General features: G+C 45.4%; 1 protein-coding gene across 2 annotated transcripts in view; it reads left to right on the top strand.

The window, feature by feature from the left end:
• Positions 1 to 17108, top strand: part of SND1 (staphylococcal nuclease and tudor domain containing 1) — a 457598-nt gene that overhangs the window by 384685 nt on the left and 55805 nt on the right. The gene's annotated exons all lie outside the window — the stretch shown is intronic.

The raw sequence follows: 17108 nt of genomic DNA, 5'->3' as shown, positions 1-17108 counted from the left end.
CTGTAATCCCAGCACTTTGGGAGGCCGAGGCGGGTGGATCACGAGGTCAAGAGATCGAGACCATCCTGGTCAACATGGTGAAACCCTGTCTCTACTAAAAATACAAAAAATTAGCTGGGCATGGTGGTGCGTGCCTGTAATCCCAGCGACTCAGGAGGCTGGGGCAGGAGAATTGCCTGAACCCAGGAGGCGGAGGTTGCGGTGAGCCGAGATTGCGCCATTGCACTCCAGCCTGGGTAACAAGAGCGAAACTCCGTCTCAAAAAAAAAAAAGAAATGTTGAGCTTCATGTTCATTGGAGATTAAGGGATACTTCCAGATCAGAGCCAGCAGGAAGAGATATGGAACTGAGAGCTATGAATAGAGTGGCTTTTCAGGTATCTCACACATAAATGTGATCATTAACTCATGCCTGTACTTACAATTAACCTCTTCACAGACACACACTGTGTGCTTAAAATTATTCGGATTTTGGTTGGAGAAAACCCAAAACAATATTTTTCCCCAAGTGGACTAACACAAACTTTGCTGCATAAGAGCACATGCATGCATGTGTGTGGATGCTAATGGGCATTGTGGCATACTGGTGGGTATGAAGCATTTCTGGAGTCAGACAAACCTGAGTTTAAACCCTAGTTCTACCTCTTATATACCATGTATATGTATGTTAGTTGCTTAAGGTCGAGATTCTTAACGTGTAAAGTGGGATTAGTAACTTATTTCATGGTATTGTTGAACTAGAAGCAAGTAAAGGAAATCACAATCTCAGCAAATAGTAATGGTGGTAGCATCTATTATTTTCTATTATGGAAATTGGTATAGAAGGAGCTGTCTTGTTCAAAGTCGGTTATTGGGGGAATTCTTTTTTTCTAGATATCTGCTCTTATTACTGCACCTACTTTATAACTTTTAATTCTCCATTTAAGGTATGAGATGTGTTTCGTTGTTTGTTTTTAACAGTTACTGGGTTGGTTTTTTAAATTTTGAAGTAATTTTAGACTTGCAGACAGGTCAAAAATAGTACTGAGTTCCCATATGTGCTTCACCCAGCTTTCTCTTATGTGAGTTAATATCTTATATAACCATAGAACATTTATTCAAAACTAAGAAATTAATCTATTCAAGACAGAGATTTTTACATTTGCCCTCTACAGTCTCTTCTCCATAGCAACCAAAGTGATCTTTGTGACAGTAGATCAGATTATGTTATTGATTTGCTTAAAATGCCCCAGTGTCTTCCTCTCGTAGTTTGAATACCAACCATGCTGCTTCCCATGGCCCACGGGCCCTAAGCCTTCATCCCTGCCTGCACCTCTGCCCTCATGTTTTATCGTCTTCCTCCTCATTCCCTGCGCTTCAGCTACACTGGTCAGCTTCCTTTCCCTGGAATACTCTTACCATGTGGTTCTCCCCATTAAGACCTTTACTCTCTCCTCAACCTAGAATGTTCCCCCACATCTTCAGGTGGGTATCCTGTCCAGAGTGGCCCCACTCATCACAGTCATATCACCCAGGTTTGTTTTCTCATTTTATTTTCCATTATCTTTACATTGTCTTGTTTATGGGCTGTTTATTGTACATCTCCACGAGAGCAGAAGCCCCTCCATCTTGTTTCCAATACCAAGACCATAGTGATTTTATTATTTCAGAGGGATGAGGACTGTTTTTGATGTCCCATGTGGGTAAGAGCTCAGGCCTTCCTAATTTTATTGATAGACCTAGCCCTACCCCCCTCTACTTACAGTCTTTGAAGAGTTAAAGAATGGCTAGCCTGATTTTTTTTTTTCCCCATAAATACTGGGAAAATGAAGGAGAATCCTAGTGACCTTAAGGTGTCTCCAGTTCTCAATTTTTAGAATTCCTAGCCCCTTGCTGACAGATTTATGAAGGAGAGTTTTATGGAGGTATCATAAAGGCTCACGGGTTCTTGGCAGTTGTGAATATGTGAGGAGTGAGCATAGGTACACAAATACACATTATCTGTGCTCATGTACACATAAGCCTGTCATTTTCAAATTGGCTAAAGTGCATTTTCTCCAAAGGGAGTGGGGGCTGTTGAGCCTGAAATAGGGAGCACCAGGACAGTAAGATCAAATGCTTTGAAAGTGGCTATGCCAACGCTTTTTGCTAATTAAAGAATGTTAGGACAATCACCACTAGCAGCAGTAAAGGGCGCCCCATTACCTCGCTTTGTGGAGAGCTGGGTAAATTTAAAGGCGGCTATAAATATCCCACTGAGTGCCGGAGCTGTAGCACAGTGGAGAGGCACCCGCTGGGCAAGGAGAGGAGCCCAGAGCTTCTGGGCCCCTCTGTCCAGGTTCCTCATCTCTATTACCTGCCAGTCCCCAAACTTTGCTGGACTGAAGAACAATTCCATTAACAAACTCTTAATTTAAAAGCACTCAGGGGGAGACAGCAAATAGCTGTGTGATGAGTCTGCCTGGGAGCCCAGGCTACCTGCGTCCTCCAGCTTTGTCGGTGACTTTCTTTTCCTTTTGCCTGGATGGAAGATGTTTCTCTGTTTTGTGAAATTTTTTTTGCCTTCAAACATGGGTGTGTCAGAGAAATCAAAAAACAACAACAAAAAAAAAAAAGCCAGGCAAGGTGGCTCATGTCTGTAATCCCAGCACTTTGTGGGGGCTGAGGTGGGAGGATTACTTGAGCCCAGGAGTTTGAGACCAGCCTGGGACAACATAGTGCGACCTCATCTCTACAAAAAAGTTAGCTGAGTATGTAGCCCCAGCTACTCGGGAGGCTGAGATGGAAGGATCGCTTGAGCCTGGGAGGAGGAGGTTGCAGTGAGCTGAGATTGCACCACTGCACTTCACCCTGGGCAACAGAGCAAGGTCTTGTCTTAAAAAAAAAAAAAAAAAAATTAAAGGAAAAAAAAGGTCACATGGTTTAAGATCTTTCTCCTGGGAGTATTCTAGAACCCCTTAACTGAGTAACTGCTCCAGATAAAAACTTAGCATCTGGAAAGTGGGAACAAAATGGGGACATACTTTTTATACTTATCCTTTGGAATTTCTGACTAAATTATAGATCTTTTACTCAGCTTGGAACTTGATGTTTTAATCTATTCAATTTGGCTTGAAACCTATTGTGTCCTTTTCTGGGGTTTCTTGTATCTCTTCTCCTCTCCCTTGGTTTGTAGAGTGGTGCCATGTTGGCACTGCCTCCTCTCTACCAGCTTTCTTGACATGGTGTTCATTTTCTTCAGACATCAGCATTTGTGGCCATCAAGCCACCTTGCACAATTTGCTAGTTGTTTTCAATTGTATGCCTCCAGCTTGAGCTGTGGTTAGGGTTTTCCTGTTCTAGCAGCCCATCATTCAGTACCGGGCCAGTAATGTGAGTTCCTTGGCATGTTCATTTGTCTCATCTAAGAAGTTTCAGGGAAGGAATTAACAGACCCATAATGGAAATGTGGGCTTGAATTTTGTCTCTTCGTAGCTGGTACTACTCACCCCACCCCTTCCCATCTTTGAGCAAAAGGACAAACACTTTTCCTTAAAAGGTAGAGGGGGTGCAGTGTTGGGGCTCCTGTCTATAATCCTAGCACTACAGGAGACTGAGGCTAGAGGATAGCTTGAGCCCAGGAGTTTGAGATTAGTCTGGGCAACATAGTGAGACCCTGTCTGTAAAATATTAATAATAACAATTTTAAAAATAAGAGGTAGAGGGGAGTGCAGCATTGGGAACTCCAGGAGACCAGCACAGTGCCCATACCACTGGCTTCCCCATGAGTCATCAACCAACCAGTGGGTGAATTGGCTAACACGCAGGTTCCTGGATGCTGCATTCCTTTTTTTATTATGACATGAGCTTCTTCGGGAATGAGGTCTATCCCACCTCCAATCTGCTCTTGCTCCATGTGTTTTTTGTTTTTGTTTTTGTTTTTTGGGATGGAATCTTGCTCTGATGCCAGGCTGGAGTGCAGTGGCACAATCTCAGCTCACTGTAACCTCCGCCTTCCAGGTTCAAGTGATCATCCTGCCTCAGCCTCCTGAGTAGCTGGGATTATAGATGTGCACCACCACGCCCAGCTAATTTTTTGTAATTTTGGTAGAGACAGGGTTTCACCATGTTGGCCAGGATGGTCTTGATCTCTTGACCTCGTGATCCGCCCACCTTGGCCTCCCAAAGTGCTGGGATTACAGTGGCGAGCCACCGTGGCCAGCCACTCCATATTTTTAGATGCAACTCTGTCTGCAAAAGCTTCCAATGGAAAATTACGTTTATATCTAGAGGAATTAGGGATAATTGAACATGGTCTAATGGTGGTGGAACTCTCAACTCCTCTATGAGATTTAGGAAGAATGAGAATGTTTGCAGTTTGTTGGTTGGCTAGTTGGTCTATTCATATACATATTCTCTCACTTTTACGTACTGAGTTTCTCTCCTGCAGCTCTGAATTTGGCTAGAACTCACAGGTAGATTTGTTTGCTTATTTCCTTTTTACCATGGGTAACATGACTACCTTGAAACTTATTCTGCCTTACCCCAATGCCACTCAAGCAATGAATCTCCATCTTTCAATGTTTGCCTCACTACCAGCCAAGAATGCTAAGTAGGGTGTTCTGGGGAACCTTTCATCTTGGTCTACTTTTAACTATTTCTCTGACGAACACCTGACTGAAATGGCTCTGGTTCGGAGTGGGGGAGCTAAATCCCCAGCTTTTGTGGGCCTACCAGCTGGGGATCTGGGGGGTCTCCTACCATGATGCCTAGATACTGGCAGCCTGGCTAGAAGAGCTCTCATTCTCTGTCACTTTCTTGGTGACTATGGATAGTTTGTATGGCAGCCCAGTGAGGCTATTTGATTTGTATTCAGTGCATAAACCCTGAAAAAAACCCATGAGGAGCCCTGCCAGCCAGTAACTCTGAAAGGATGCTTGTGTGAGTGAGCCGCGTCTGAGCTGGACAGGGACTTTCCTCCCTCCCCTGCAAACAGCTTCTCTGGCCCAGCAACTAATTGGTGGTTTGGATCTGGCACAGAGCTCCTGGGGATCCCTCCCCAAGAGGAGACCATCTTGGGATCCCAGATACACCGATCAACTTACGACCCGTCCTTCCTGTCCTGGCTCTGACAGTCTGCCTCCATGTGTCAGCAGGATCCATTCAAGCTGGTGCCCGTGTATGCAAGAGAGACAATAAGTGGAAAAGGGGGAAGCTGAACATGAACAGACCAACCAGACAACAAATTGGGGATGTTGCCGTTCTTCTCAGATGCCTGAGAAGGGTGTAGCCTATGCTCAGCACTGCTGGCCATCCTGCCGGACTGGTCCTTTCCTCTCTCCCCAAGCAAGAGCTGTGGTAGCCTGAACCTGTTTGATTTCCTAACCCATTAAAGCCTTCTTTTGCTCCTATTATCTGAAAAGGGGCAGAAATAAGAATTCGGCTCCTGAACATCTGGTAGCTACAAGGTAAAATTCTTTATCAAATTGGGACCAAGAGGTGTTCCAGCCTGAGAGGAGACCAGGCCTGTCAGTACCACCACCAACCCCGTCCTGTTTTTAATGCCTCTTTGGCTCCTGCCAGCTGCTATCTGAGTCTGTCTCCTTTAAAATGTTATTTGTTATTAATGAGTTTTCTAAACACATAACCTTGACTCACTTGCTTGGGTGAACAAGACCATTCTCATTAAGTACTGTTTTCTGTGAAGGAAAAGAATTAAGTGGATATTGAAGAACTTTCTAAGGGCTCATGCATATATGAGAGCCTGACAGCATCACTGGCACGTGAATGGCAGACTGGTCTCAGTCTTTGGCCCCCGAACATCTCCATCTTAGGCCAAAGGGGGTGGCTGAAGTTTGTTTAATCAGGTGCCCATCTCAGAGGTGACACCAGTTCTCCCCCGATATTTCAGCGCTGTTGGCTAATGCCAGCCTTATCTTTGCCAAATTAAAACCCTCCTTGTATCTTGTTTGCCCTAATTATTTTGAATTTAGTCCATCATAAGTAATATATATGTAATAAGGCCAAGGCGGGCAGATCACTTGAGGTCAGGAATTCGAGACCAGCTTGGCCAACATGGTGAAACCCCATTTCTACTAAAAATACAAAAATTAGCCACGTTTGGTGGTATGCACCAGTAATCTCAGCTACTCAGGAAGCGGAGGTTGGAGAATCACTTGAACCCCAGAGGCGGAGGTTGCAGTAAGCCGAGATTGTGCCATTGCACTCCAGGCTGGGTGACAGAGGGAGACTCCATCTCAAAATAAAATGTGTTTACATACACACACACACACACACACACGCAAGCAATAAACATTGCAACACTTAGCGTGTCTATTAAATAGGACAATGTAACCAAACAAATATTTTTCTTCTGTTTTATGTTAGAAACCTTTAGAAGAGGGCTAGTGCAGAGAGAAGGGCTGTGGGCCTGAGAGACGCTGTGTCTGGGGACAGAAGGTAGCAGAGTGGGGTCCCCTGCACTGGCCTGCACTCAGCTTCTCCAGGGGAGTGTTTAGTCCCCAAAAGGAACAAAGATGTGGCCCCACTCAAGCACTTTACCCCAGACTCATTGCTTTCACATCTGGGAATGCAGAAGAGAAGAAAACTCGAGAAAATGTTTCCATTTGGCAGAAAGAGTTTTTTCAAGACCCTCCTCCTATCTCAAGTGCCCCATTGCCACACTGGGCCAGTGGCACTTGTGGTTTGTGTGTTATCGCTTCTGCGCTCAGTGTGGTCAGGGAGCTTTGCAGCCCTGACATGTAGCACAGAAAGATTTATTCAGGCCGCAGCCACAAAGGGACAGGCAGACTCCTAAAGAATCAGCTTTGTAGACAAATGCAGCCCTGCCTGATTTCCAGAGACCTTTGTCCCCTGGGATAGATCAGGTGAGCGGAAAATCTGAAACCAGTGACTTGAAAACTGTTTACCACAGAATTTCCTGCACGGGCCCCATACGTGTATAACATACTTATTTTGAAATTTTTTCCTTCCTTGCTCTTGCCTTGCTGAAATCATTCATTGTTTTTACAACAAAGAAGATAATCAAAAAGTGTTTAGAATAAAAAAGGAGCTCATCTTCTTCCCCTCACTGACCCCCCTCCCCACACTCATACCTTTTATTCCTCTTTTCATTCTTACTCATAAACAATGTAAGAGAATCTTCCAGTTTAAGCCATTTTTGAAATGGCTTTGCTCTCATCCTTGAAGGTGTAACAGCCTTTTCCCATTCAGTCCTTCATTTTTCCAGATAGTTCATACAGAGTAGAAGGAACATACTGTATCTGTTTCTGTATTGATGGATCATGTTCAATGGTGTACATTTGTCTCTGAGGCCTGCTAATGCCATTTGAGTTCCTAAAATCCTTATTTTTGCAAATCCATTTGTGTCCTGGGTTTAGCTCCTGATTATAGGATTAGCAGAGATTATAGGGTCTGTCTGATGCCTTCTCCAAGCTTTCTATCAGATTTATGGCTATGAATTGAGAAGTTTGCACATAGATAGCATGGAAACTAGAGGCAGATACAGGCTGATGGGAGAAAAAAGCAAAAGTAGCTCTTGTAAAGAATTGGAGTTGTTATCAGGCCAGATATTTGGATCAGAACCAGTTAAGAACCTGAAAACACCAGCTCTCCGTTTCTTGACTTCACAGCTATGCTGGGCTGCCCGTTCCCTCTTTTTCAGAACAGCTTTCCATGAACCCTGACTGTGCCTCCCCCCTACCCCACGCAGTGGCTGCCCCCAGAATAGAGCTCCAAGCCATGCTCCAGCCCTCTGGGTGGCATCCTTTACTGGAGCGCTCTCTCCTGTCATCAGCAGTCCCTATGGCCTCCATCCAGTCAGTTCTTATTAGGCAGCTCTTCTGCTCTACATTGAGGAGCCCAAGAGACTGGAATAAAGGACAGAGAGGGGTTTGGGGCACAGAGCAACCTCTGTCACTCCTACCCTGTGACACAGAAATATTAGGGGGTTCCAGGCACCTAATTTTTTCTGGAAGTGGAAAAAAACATGGTAAAGACTCATGGGTCACTTTGGGCTATATGTGTTTTATGCTGCAGTACTAGAACGTACAGGCCGATTAAATAATCAGCAGATTTATCATCTCACATAAGAAGTCAGTCCCTGGCCAGGAGCAGCACTTTGGAAGGCCAAGGCGGGTGGATCATGAGGTCAGGAGATCGAGATCATCCTGACTAACACAGTGAAACCCTGTCTCTACTAAAAATAAAAAAAAAATTAGCCGGGCTTGGTGGCACACACCTGTAGTCCCAGCTACCCAGGAGGCTGAGGCAGGAGAATCGCATGAATCCGGGAGGCAGAAGTTGCAGTGAGCTGAGAACATACCACTGCACTCCAGCCTGGGCAACATAGCAAGACTCTGCCTCAGGAAAAAAAATAAAATAAAAAGACAGTCCCTAAGTAAGACAGCTCCAGGGAAGGGGTGGTTGATTTAACCTAAGATATGGCCCCAGGTCAGAATCAGGCACCTTGATTCTTTCCCTTTTTCTACTCTGCCATTCTCTTCCCATGAGCACAAGTGCCTTTCTTGGCGGCAAGATGATTGCCATAGCTCCAGGCATTGCATGTTCACACACCCATCTCCAAAGGCAGGACAAGCATAGTTTCTTGTTTTGTGTCTTTTCCAAAGTTAAAAGAAAAAGACTTTCCCCATAAGCCCCTCAGCTTTTACGTCTGATTATCCAGATCTGCATGGCATGCCTAATCCTAAATCACTATGTGAAACCAGGAAAAGGAACTCTTTTCTCCCACGCCAATGATTGGCTGAGATCAGGGATTTGGCGGGGCCATGAATTTGGATATGGAAGAAACATACCTTTTTTTCCCCTGGAAGCCAGAGTCTCACTCTCACCCAAGCTGAGGTGCGATGGCACAGTCCTGGCTCATCGAGCCTCCAACTCCTGAGCTAAAGCAATCCTCCCACCTCAGCCTCCTGCCTAGCTGGAACAATAGATGCATACCACCATGCTGGGCTAATTGTTTTTATTTTTTGTAGATAGGGGATCTTGCTATGTTGCCCATGCTGGTCTTTTTTTTTTCTTTCTTTCTTCTTTTTTTTTTTTTTGGAAACAGAGTCTCACTCACTCTGTACCCAGGCTGGAGTGCAGTGGCGTGATCTCAGCTCACTGCAACCTCCACCTCCCAGGTTCAGGTGATTCTCCTGCCTCCGCCTCCCAAGTAGCTGGGATTACAAGCATGCACCACCATGTCCAGCTCATTTTTGTATTTTTAGTAGAGATGGGGTATCATGTTGGCCAGGCTGGTCTCAAACTCCTAACTTCAAGTGATCTGCCTGCCTTGACCTTCCAAAGTGCTGGTATTACAGGCGTGAGCCAGTGTGCCTGACCTCCATGCTGGTCTTGAACTTCCATCCTCAAGCAGTCCTCCTGCCTCAGCCTCCCTAAGTGCTGGAATTCCAGGCATGAGCTACAGCACGTAGCCTGTGCCTTTATTTGTATTAACTGCTAAGATTTACTTTTTCCTTTGAATATGAATTAAGCAACAAATCAAAGTAAAACTAATTTTAATCTATGACCTCATTACCAATAGAAATAAAGAATATATTCATATCATTTTACAGTAATTGTAGAATTTCAAAATTGTTTACTCTTATCACTCCTTTGAAAGTATAGTGGTTTTTAGAGCCAATGTTAGATCTCTTTGTGTATTGATAAAGAAATACAGGTACTTATATCCTGATTTTGATGGGTTTTTGTACATATTTTCACTATAATTGGTTTCCTTTGCAATCCTATATATTTCACGTATGTAAAAAGATTATCTTTAAAGGGGTCCAAGGCTTCCCTCAACTGCCAGAGGGGTCCATGGCACAAAATGTGACTTACACTAGTCAGCATTTTCCTGAGTCACATATGAGAAAAAATGATGGGCACCTGTCAGCAGGGAGAAGGCTGGAAATGGCTGTTGATCCAGCAGCCCGTGGACCTTTCCACAGTGAGTGCCCGTGGACTCAGGCAGCCTAAGTGCCGCTGAGTGGTCCCTTCCCTACTGTTGCCCAGCTCCATTTACTGCAGGATCTTCCAAACTTTAGATATTTTTATACCATGCCTGTGCTTTAGCCAAATCCAGATACCACCTATTATTTCCTTAATATTTTTCTTTAAATCACTCTATTCTTTCTGAAATCTTTTTTTAAAGAACGTTTTATTCAATAGAAAAATACCATAAATGAAAGGAAATCTTAAACACATGGAATACACAACAGTGTTAGTAAATTCTGGCTAAATCCTATTTGGCTCCAAGGCTCTGCCCCTCTTTTGTGAAAGAGATACTAAGGGCAGATTAGTGGCAAACTGAGACTTTCTTCTTAACATAATCAGAGTTGAGAGAGCATTGAAAAGGATGTAACTTAGTTTGTGGTTTCCATTTTGTGCCCTGTCATTGACCCAGCTAAAACAATTCAGTTCGTGGGCAAGTTTAAGATAGACTTCTTGTTTTACAGACTAGTGACCTACCTACAAAGGAAATGAGTTTTGTATGACTTATTTTTTTATGAACATGCATCATCTCTTTTTTAATTTTTTTTATTTTTTAATTTTTTTTGAGACAGTTTCATTCTTGTTGCCCAGGCTGGAGTGCAATGGTCCAATCTGAGCTCACCACAACCTCCACCTCCCTGGTTCAAGCGATTCTCCTGCTTCAGCTTCCCAATTAGCTGGGATTACAAGCATGTGCCATCACTCCCAGCTAATTTTGTATTTTTAGTAGAGATAGGGTTTCTCCATGTTGGTCAGGCTGGTCTCAAACTCCCAACCTCAGGTGATCCACCCACCTCAGCCTCCCACAGTGCCGGGTTACAGGCGTGAGCCACCGCGCCTGGCCTGAGCCACTGCACCCAGCCACATCATCTCTTAATGATTGTTTCCTGCGTGTTGTAAGAGCTCACTAACCCCATTTCAGTAACTAGTTATGGAGTTTGATCTGGGACAGACTTCAGTCCTTCTTCCCCGTGGTTCGTGGAGTTCACTACCTTTTTGCTCCTTTCTTTTTCCCCGTGTTTTAAAGCTCAGGGTAGCATTTGCCTGTCTTCATCCTAACAGCTTCTCTTCTGTTCTCTGTGATCCCTGAAAGCATACAGACTGTAATCCAGCAACTATTGGTTAGTTGATTAGGCTTGATATTACTCAATAGGAACTTTAAGGAAGAAGACATTGGTCTTGGAACCCAGTGGCAGAAGAGACAGCCACTCTTGGCACAGCCCCGGAGTGCAAAAAGAGGCAAACTAGATGAGCTGAGGTCCTCGAAGTCAAGCGGCAGAGGGCTGCACCAGAGTGGTTTAGGCCCTGGTCCCAGCAGGATGGAAACGTGTGTGGGGGTAGGACTGAGACGCAACTTCAAGGTGGAGAGCCAGGATTGCAGTCAGGTGTTTGAGAGCCAAAAAGGCAGAGAACTAATTCTTTTTTTGTTTGTTTATTTGTTTCTCACTCACTCTGCTGCCCAGGATAGAGTGCGGTGGCACGATCTTGGCCCACTATAACTTCTACCTCCTGAGTTCAAGAGATTCTCATGCCTCAGCCTCCCTCGCAGCAAGGATTATAGGTGCCCGCCACCACACCCAGCTAATTATTGTATTTTTACTGGAGACGGGATTTCACCATGGTTGGCCAGGCTGGTCTCAAACTCCTAACCTCAAGTGATCTGCCCACCTTGGTGTCCCAAAGTGCTGGGATTACAGGTGTGAGCCACTTCACCCAGCCTGAAGGGCAGAGATCTAATTCCATCCCCCATCTAGAGATGAAGCAGCATAAACCTGGAGAAGTTAAGTGGCTACCGTAAAGTCATACTGGCAGAAAGGACTGGTAGAGCTGAGATCTGCCCTGAGCTGTTTCCACAGATGATATGAAGTTGGGGAAAATACAGTACCCTCCATGCTTCTGCCCACAGCATTAACATCCGTTTGGGGTTGCTCTCCTGCCTTCTCCTTCTTCTTTTCCTCACTTCTCATTGCTCTAACCCTTCTTCCTTGTTCTTCCTCTCGTTTTTCCTCTCACCAAAGCCGATAAAGACCAGAGCGCATAACATCTTGAGCCCCCCCATCCTTGCTGTAGCTCTACTGCTCCTGAGCACTCTTCTCTTCTTACCTGGGCCCTTTAGGGCATTCTGTTGAAAGTAGGAGAGGGTATTCTTTTGAACAGTAAACCTTTGTGCTCTGTGGACTTCCCTTTTTGGAATGCTGTTTCTTATCGGCATCCTTTCTGATCCGGACAGATGAGAAGGCAGCAGTGTCCAGCAGGGTCTTGGGGTAGTGCTACTTTCTTTCCTTTCTCTCTCACCTCCTCTCAAAGATTCTCCTCACCAAGTGCAATCGGATATGAGGCCTGCATTTCTCTTCTTCCTCATTCTTTTTTTTTTTTTTTTGCAATGGAGTCTTGCTCTGTTGCCCAGGCTGGAGTGCAGTGGCATAATCACTGCTTACGGCAACCTCCGCCTCTCGGATTTAAGCAGTTCTCCTGCTCAGCCTCCCAGGTAGCTGGGATTACAGGTGCCCACCACCATGCCCGGCTGCATTTTGTATTTTTAGTAGAGACAGGGTTTCACCATGTTGGCCATGCTGGTCTCAAAGTCCTGACCTCGTGATCCGCCTGTCTTGGCCTCCCAAAGTGCTGGGATTACAGGCACGAGCCACCGTGCCTGGCCATCTTCTTCCTTATTCTTGTCTGGACTTCAGAGAATGCAAGAGGCAGAGCTCTGGAAGACAGTGAGACCACAGCTTCAATTTCGAGGCTCCGAATTGGAACTGGCAGTGATTTTTTTTTTTTCTCCAATTCAGGAAACCATGTTGTAAAAGACAGGCTGACACTGGCTGACTACGCTTTGCGGAATTTCTCTTGAAGCTGTAATGAGTTGTGTGCATGTTTACACATTGAGTGTGCCTTGCGGGCATTTGTGGGCATGTTTGCATGTGAGTGTGCTGTGATACCAGAGCAGGCCTCATGCATGACGCCTCAACCGAGTCACTTTTCGTATTGATTTGAAATGACAAATGTTACTGTCTTTGAATTAAGTGGCTCAGTTAGCACTGATTGGAAAGAGTGGGATGAACTGGGAAAAACACGCAACCTGTTTGGTAACAGCCTTGGGAACAGAGGGAGAGAGGGAAGGTGTTACCCCTGAAAACAGCTTCTCAGTGGTGGCCTCACCAGCTGCAGTGGCTGTAGAGAGTGCTGCTGGGACCAATTTTTGTTTTGGAGGACGAGAGAGCAGAAAGCTATTAGAAGAGGGGCCACAGTGAGCTCTCAAGTGATGGAGGGTATACGTGTATCATCCCTGCTGCTGGAAGACATCTTCAGTTCTCCAGATAAAATATTCATCACTCCCCCCTGTGTCTTCTCTACCCCACTGGCTCTTCTGCAGTGCACTTTCAGTTAGTAGAGAGAGAATGCTCCCTCTGGTTTATAGCTCCTTCCTCCAGCTATTCACACAGGTGTTTGTCTGATCTGTCTTTCTGTCTGCAAAAGAGCAGGACTGTTGGCAGCATTACAGAGCCTTTTGGACCTCCTTCTAAGCAGCCTTGGCTATTTTGGTCCCACAGTCATCTTGGGGTGGAAGTGGGACCAGAACCTTTCACCTTCAAGGTCTGTGCCTTTTGCAGTCTTCCCTCTTCACCCCTCTTGCAACCCTTACTGGAGCAAAACCAGCATCATTTCAACCTGCAGAATTTTCACTCATCTCTTTCCAACTAGGCCTGAATTTTATAACACCATGGAAGGCTCCACAACTGATGAAGTCAAGTTCTGGGGGACTTGACTCCACTCTGTCAGGTGCCCCAGAAGCTTTTCTGTCTTCTGGATAAAAGAACCAAGTTCCTGCTCCGCCCTGTTGTTATCTCCCAGCCTCCTCCTTCCTGTCCTCTCCTCTCTGAACTGCTCTTTCCCCGAAACTGCCCCAACTCCATCCCTCCGAGGCCTCCCGACAAGGACGGTTTCCTCTTTAAGGGCCATTCTGACATGGAGCCCACCAGTTCCCCCTCTTCCTTTCCTTTCCCCTCAAGTCCACCATGGTTCTAAGAGAACTCAGCTCCCCAAGCTCCACCTGTCATTGATAAGACCAGAAGACGTGAGAAGCTTTGCGGCTAGTGCAGTGTCGGTGTGGTAGGATGGCATTGTGGTCAGCAGCATGGACCTTGGAATTGGAGATCTGTGTTTGAATTCTGACCCTGCCACTTACTAGCTGCATGGCCATAGACCTAAACCACTTAAGTCTTCAAACTTCAGGGTCCTCATCCATAAAATGGGGGTGAAAATATTAAGAAGAATGATGGGGCTGGGCACGGTGGCTCACGCCTGTAATCCCAGCACTTTGGGAGGCTGAGGCAGGCGGATTACAAGGTCAGGAGTTAAGGCCACCCTGACCAACGTGGTAAAACCCCGTCTCTACTAATAATACAAAAATTAGGTGGGCGTGGTGGCATACACCTGTAATCCCAGCTACTCAGGAGGCTGAGGCAGGAGAATCTCTTGAACCTGGGAGGCGGAAGCTGCAGTGAGCCGAGATCGTGCCACTGCACTCTAGGCTGGGCGACTGAGCAAGACTCCGTCTCAAAAAAAAAAAAAAAAAATGATGGAGAAAATTGGCCAGAGTGTCCCAGCAACATGTCCAGGAGAGGATAGAATGATGAGGTCCAGGGAACAATGGATCTCTGGGGCAGTGTGAAGGTAAAAGAGATTCTGAGCTAGCATCTTAGAATCATCATATGAAACTTGGCTAGAACTGGGGAGCCTGGGGTAAACACACAAAGGAAAATGTTCTCAGAGAGCACTGCATTCTGAAGAAAAAGAAGTGACCTCAGTGACATTCTCTGTCTTAGGCAGGAAGCCACAGAGACTGCATGATTGTTTCCACTGGGTTTTTATAAGAAGACTGAACCAGGCACGCAGGCACTCACTTAACGTGTGTGTGTTTGTGTGTGTGTGTGTGTAAAGGAGATGTTAACATGACAAGATATGGAGCATTCAGTTTACCCATTTCTCCTTCTTTCTCACCTTCCTCTTTTTAGCATGTGAATGGTTTTTCTGTTTGAATGCCTCTGTGGAGGAGGCATTTGTAAAAGCCACTGTTTTCTCGCCATCTTTACTACCTTTTTATGTCATTTGTAGGCAAATTGAGGCAGTAGGATCCAGCAGGTCCTAAAGAAAAAAGTATAGAAAAAAAATCCCATACCTCATTGTTCTCCTTACCTCTTTTCCCCAGGTAACTTATTCTCACAGCATTGACTGTGATATTGGGAAAAGAAAGCCACTGCAAGTTTACCTTCACTGACATGAGCAGTTCAGTTACCGCACTGTAGCAAGGACTTCACTACTTAGCAACCTTATTGCTGGCACGAAATCTGGGAGCTAGACCCCAGATGAGTTCAGATCCCCAGCAATTTTGCCATTGGAGCAATACATGAGAAAAGATCTCTTTAGCCTCAAGTTTCTGGCTGAATTTTTGGTCTTCCCTGTCACAATTTTCCCCTGGTCTTAGGGCCCAAATCTCTCTTCCATTTATCATGTCACCTGCAAATCAAATCTCTGTTCTCTACATTCCCACAACCATCTACCTATGACCCAGCCAGCCTTTTCCAGAAACATTCCATAATTTGACAGAGCCATTGTTAATCCAAGACGACAGGCAGAGCTGTTGTGATGAAGGGCTCTGGGAGGCAGCAGGGCCAAGTCAGTCCTCCTGAGCTGAGGAAGAGCATCTAGGAAATGATTCCTAGATGCCTCTGAGCTCTTTTCTGTGTCATCTCCATTTTGACCACAGACTCCACCAAATCCACCTCTGGGCCCGTGCGAGTGGCAATAGCTTCACTTGCATGAGTGAAAGCCTCGGATCCAGTAACTAGGAAGGAGGGGGCTCAGTTTCCAGAGGGTGGAATACAGATCTGCTCCTTCTCCGGTTCTGCCCTATGTGCTCACTTCCAGAGCTTCCCACAACTTCCCAGCGCAGGAGTTTTCCTCCTGGACAGTGTCAGCAAATCCTTCCCATGGGGCATCTTGGAGTGGCTGTACAAGTTCATGTTTCTGCCCCTGAGTCCACCCTCCTGGAGACATAGGCAGAGACCCAGGAAAGACATTTGAGATGAACAAGACTTTTTAGTGTTAGAGCCAAAAATCAAAGTTCAAAATCTCCTGTAAGTGTGTGAGAGAGAGAGAGATGGGCTGCAGCTTACAACGTGAGATTTAATTGATCTGTGGCACCAAGTCCCATGTTTAAGTTCAAAAATCAGTTACACCATTATAAGATGAAGGTGACCTAGCTTGACAGCAATTTATATAAAAATTGCCCCATGGGGTTTTATTTACCACAAACTGTAGCTAACAGTGTGAAGTGACTGATAAAAATTGCATTCATAGAGAAATCATACAGATCGAAGGAGGTAATTATTCTGCACTGCCTAAACTGCGTCTGGGATATTGTGTTCAGTTCTGAGAAGTGTGTTTAGAGGGTTCCTGATTAATGGAGGGGCATTCCTAGGAAAGGACCTGGATGGTGTAGAATATGGGATCCACGTCCAGGTAATAGAAATCACTCAGGATGGAAAGAAAGGACAAACGCTGATAATACCAATGGCTGTCATGTGGAAGGAGGCAAGGAACGAACACTTGTGTACTTACTAAGTGCTGTGCCCATCATTTGACGAACCTTCTCTCGTTTAGTCTCAAGGCAGCCAGTCCTCTGAGCTAAGTGATACGTGGGTTCAGAGAATTTTCTAAAAGTCATCCACTGGTAAATAAAAAAATACAGGTCACATTAGTTTCGAATTGCTCCAGAGTACAAAAATAAGACCAATAGGAAGAAGTTCCAGTTAGAGGGCATTCACTTGAAAGAGGACTTTTCTAACAGTAAAATGGGCTCTTTTTGAAGGAGATAGAAGTTGATAGACGCTGATATCAGAGGCGTAAGGATGACATTTGTGTTGGGGAGGGAGCGTTGGGACAGATGATCTTCTGGAAGTGGAGTCCTCTGGAACTCTCTAGGGCTTTCTGAGGGCAGCATCAGGCCCAGGGGAGCTGCTAGGCAGGACGGGAAGGCTGGGGCTGCCAGGGGTCCATTTCTCCTGCTTGGACTTACAGATTATAAGCCGTTTATGTCCAGCTTTAGCCTAGTACCCTCGTTTGCTCATC

Source organism: Sapajus apella, unplaced genomic scaffold (genome assembly GCF_009761245.1).
Source record: "Sapajus apella isolate SASKATOON/1434 unplaced genomic scaffold, GSC_monkey_1.0 scaffold7, whole genome shotgun sequence".
In the NCBI taxonomy this organism is placed as follows: Eukaryota; Metazoa; Chordata; class Mammalia; order Primates; family Cebidae; genus Sapajus; species Sapajus apella.
This window is presented reverse-complemented; position numbering and strand designations above follow the sequence as displayed.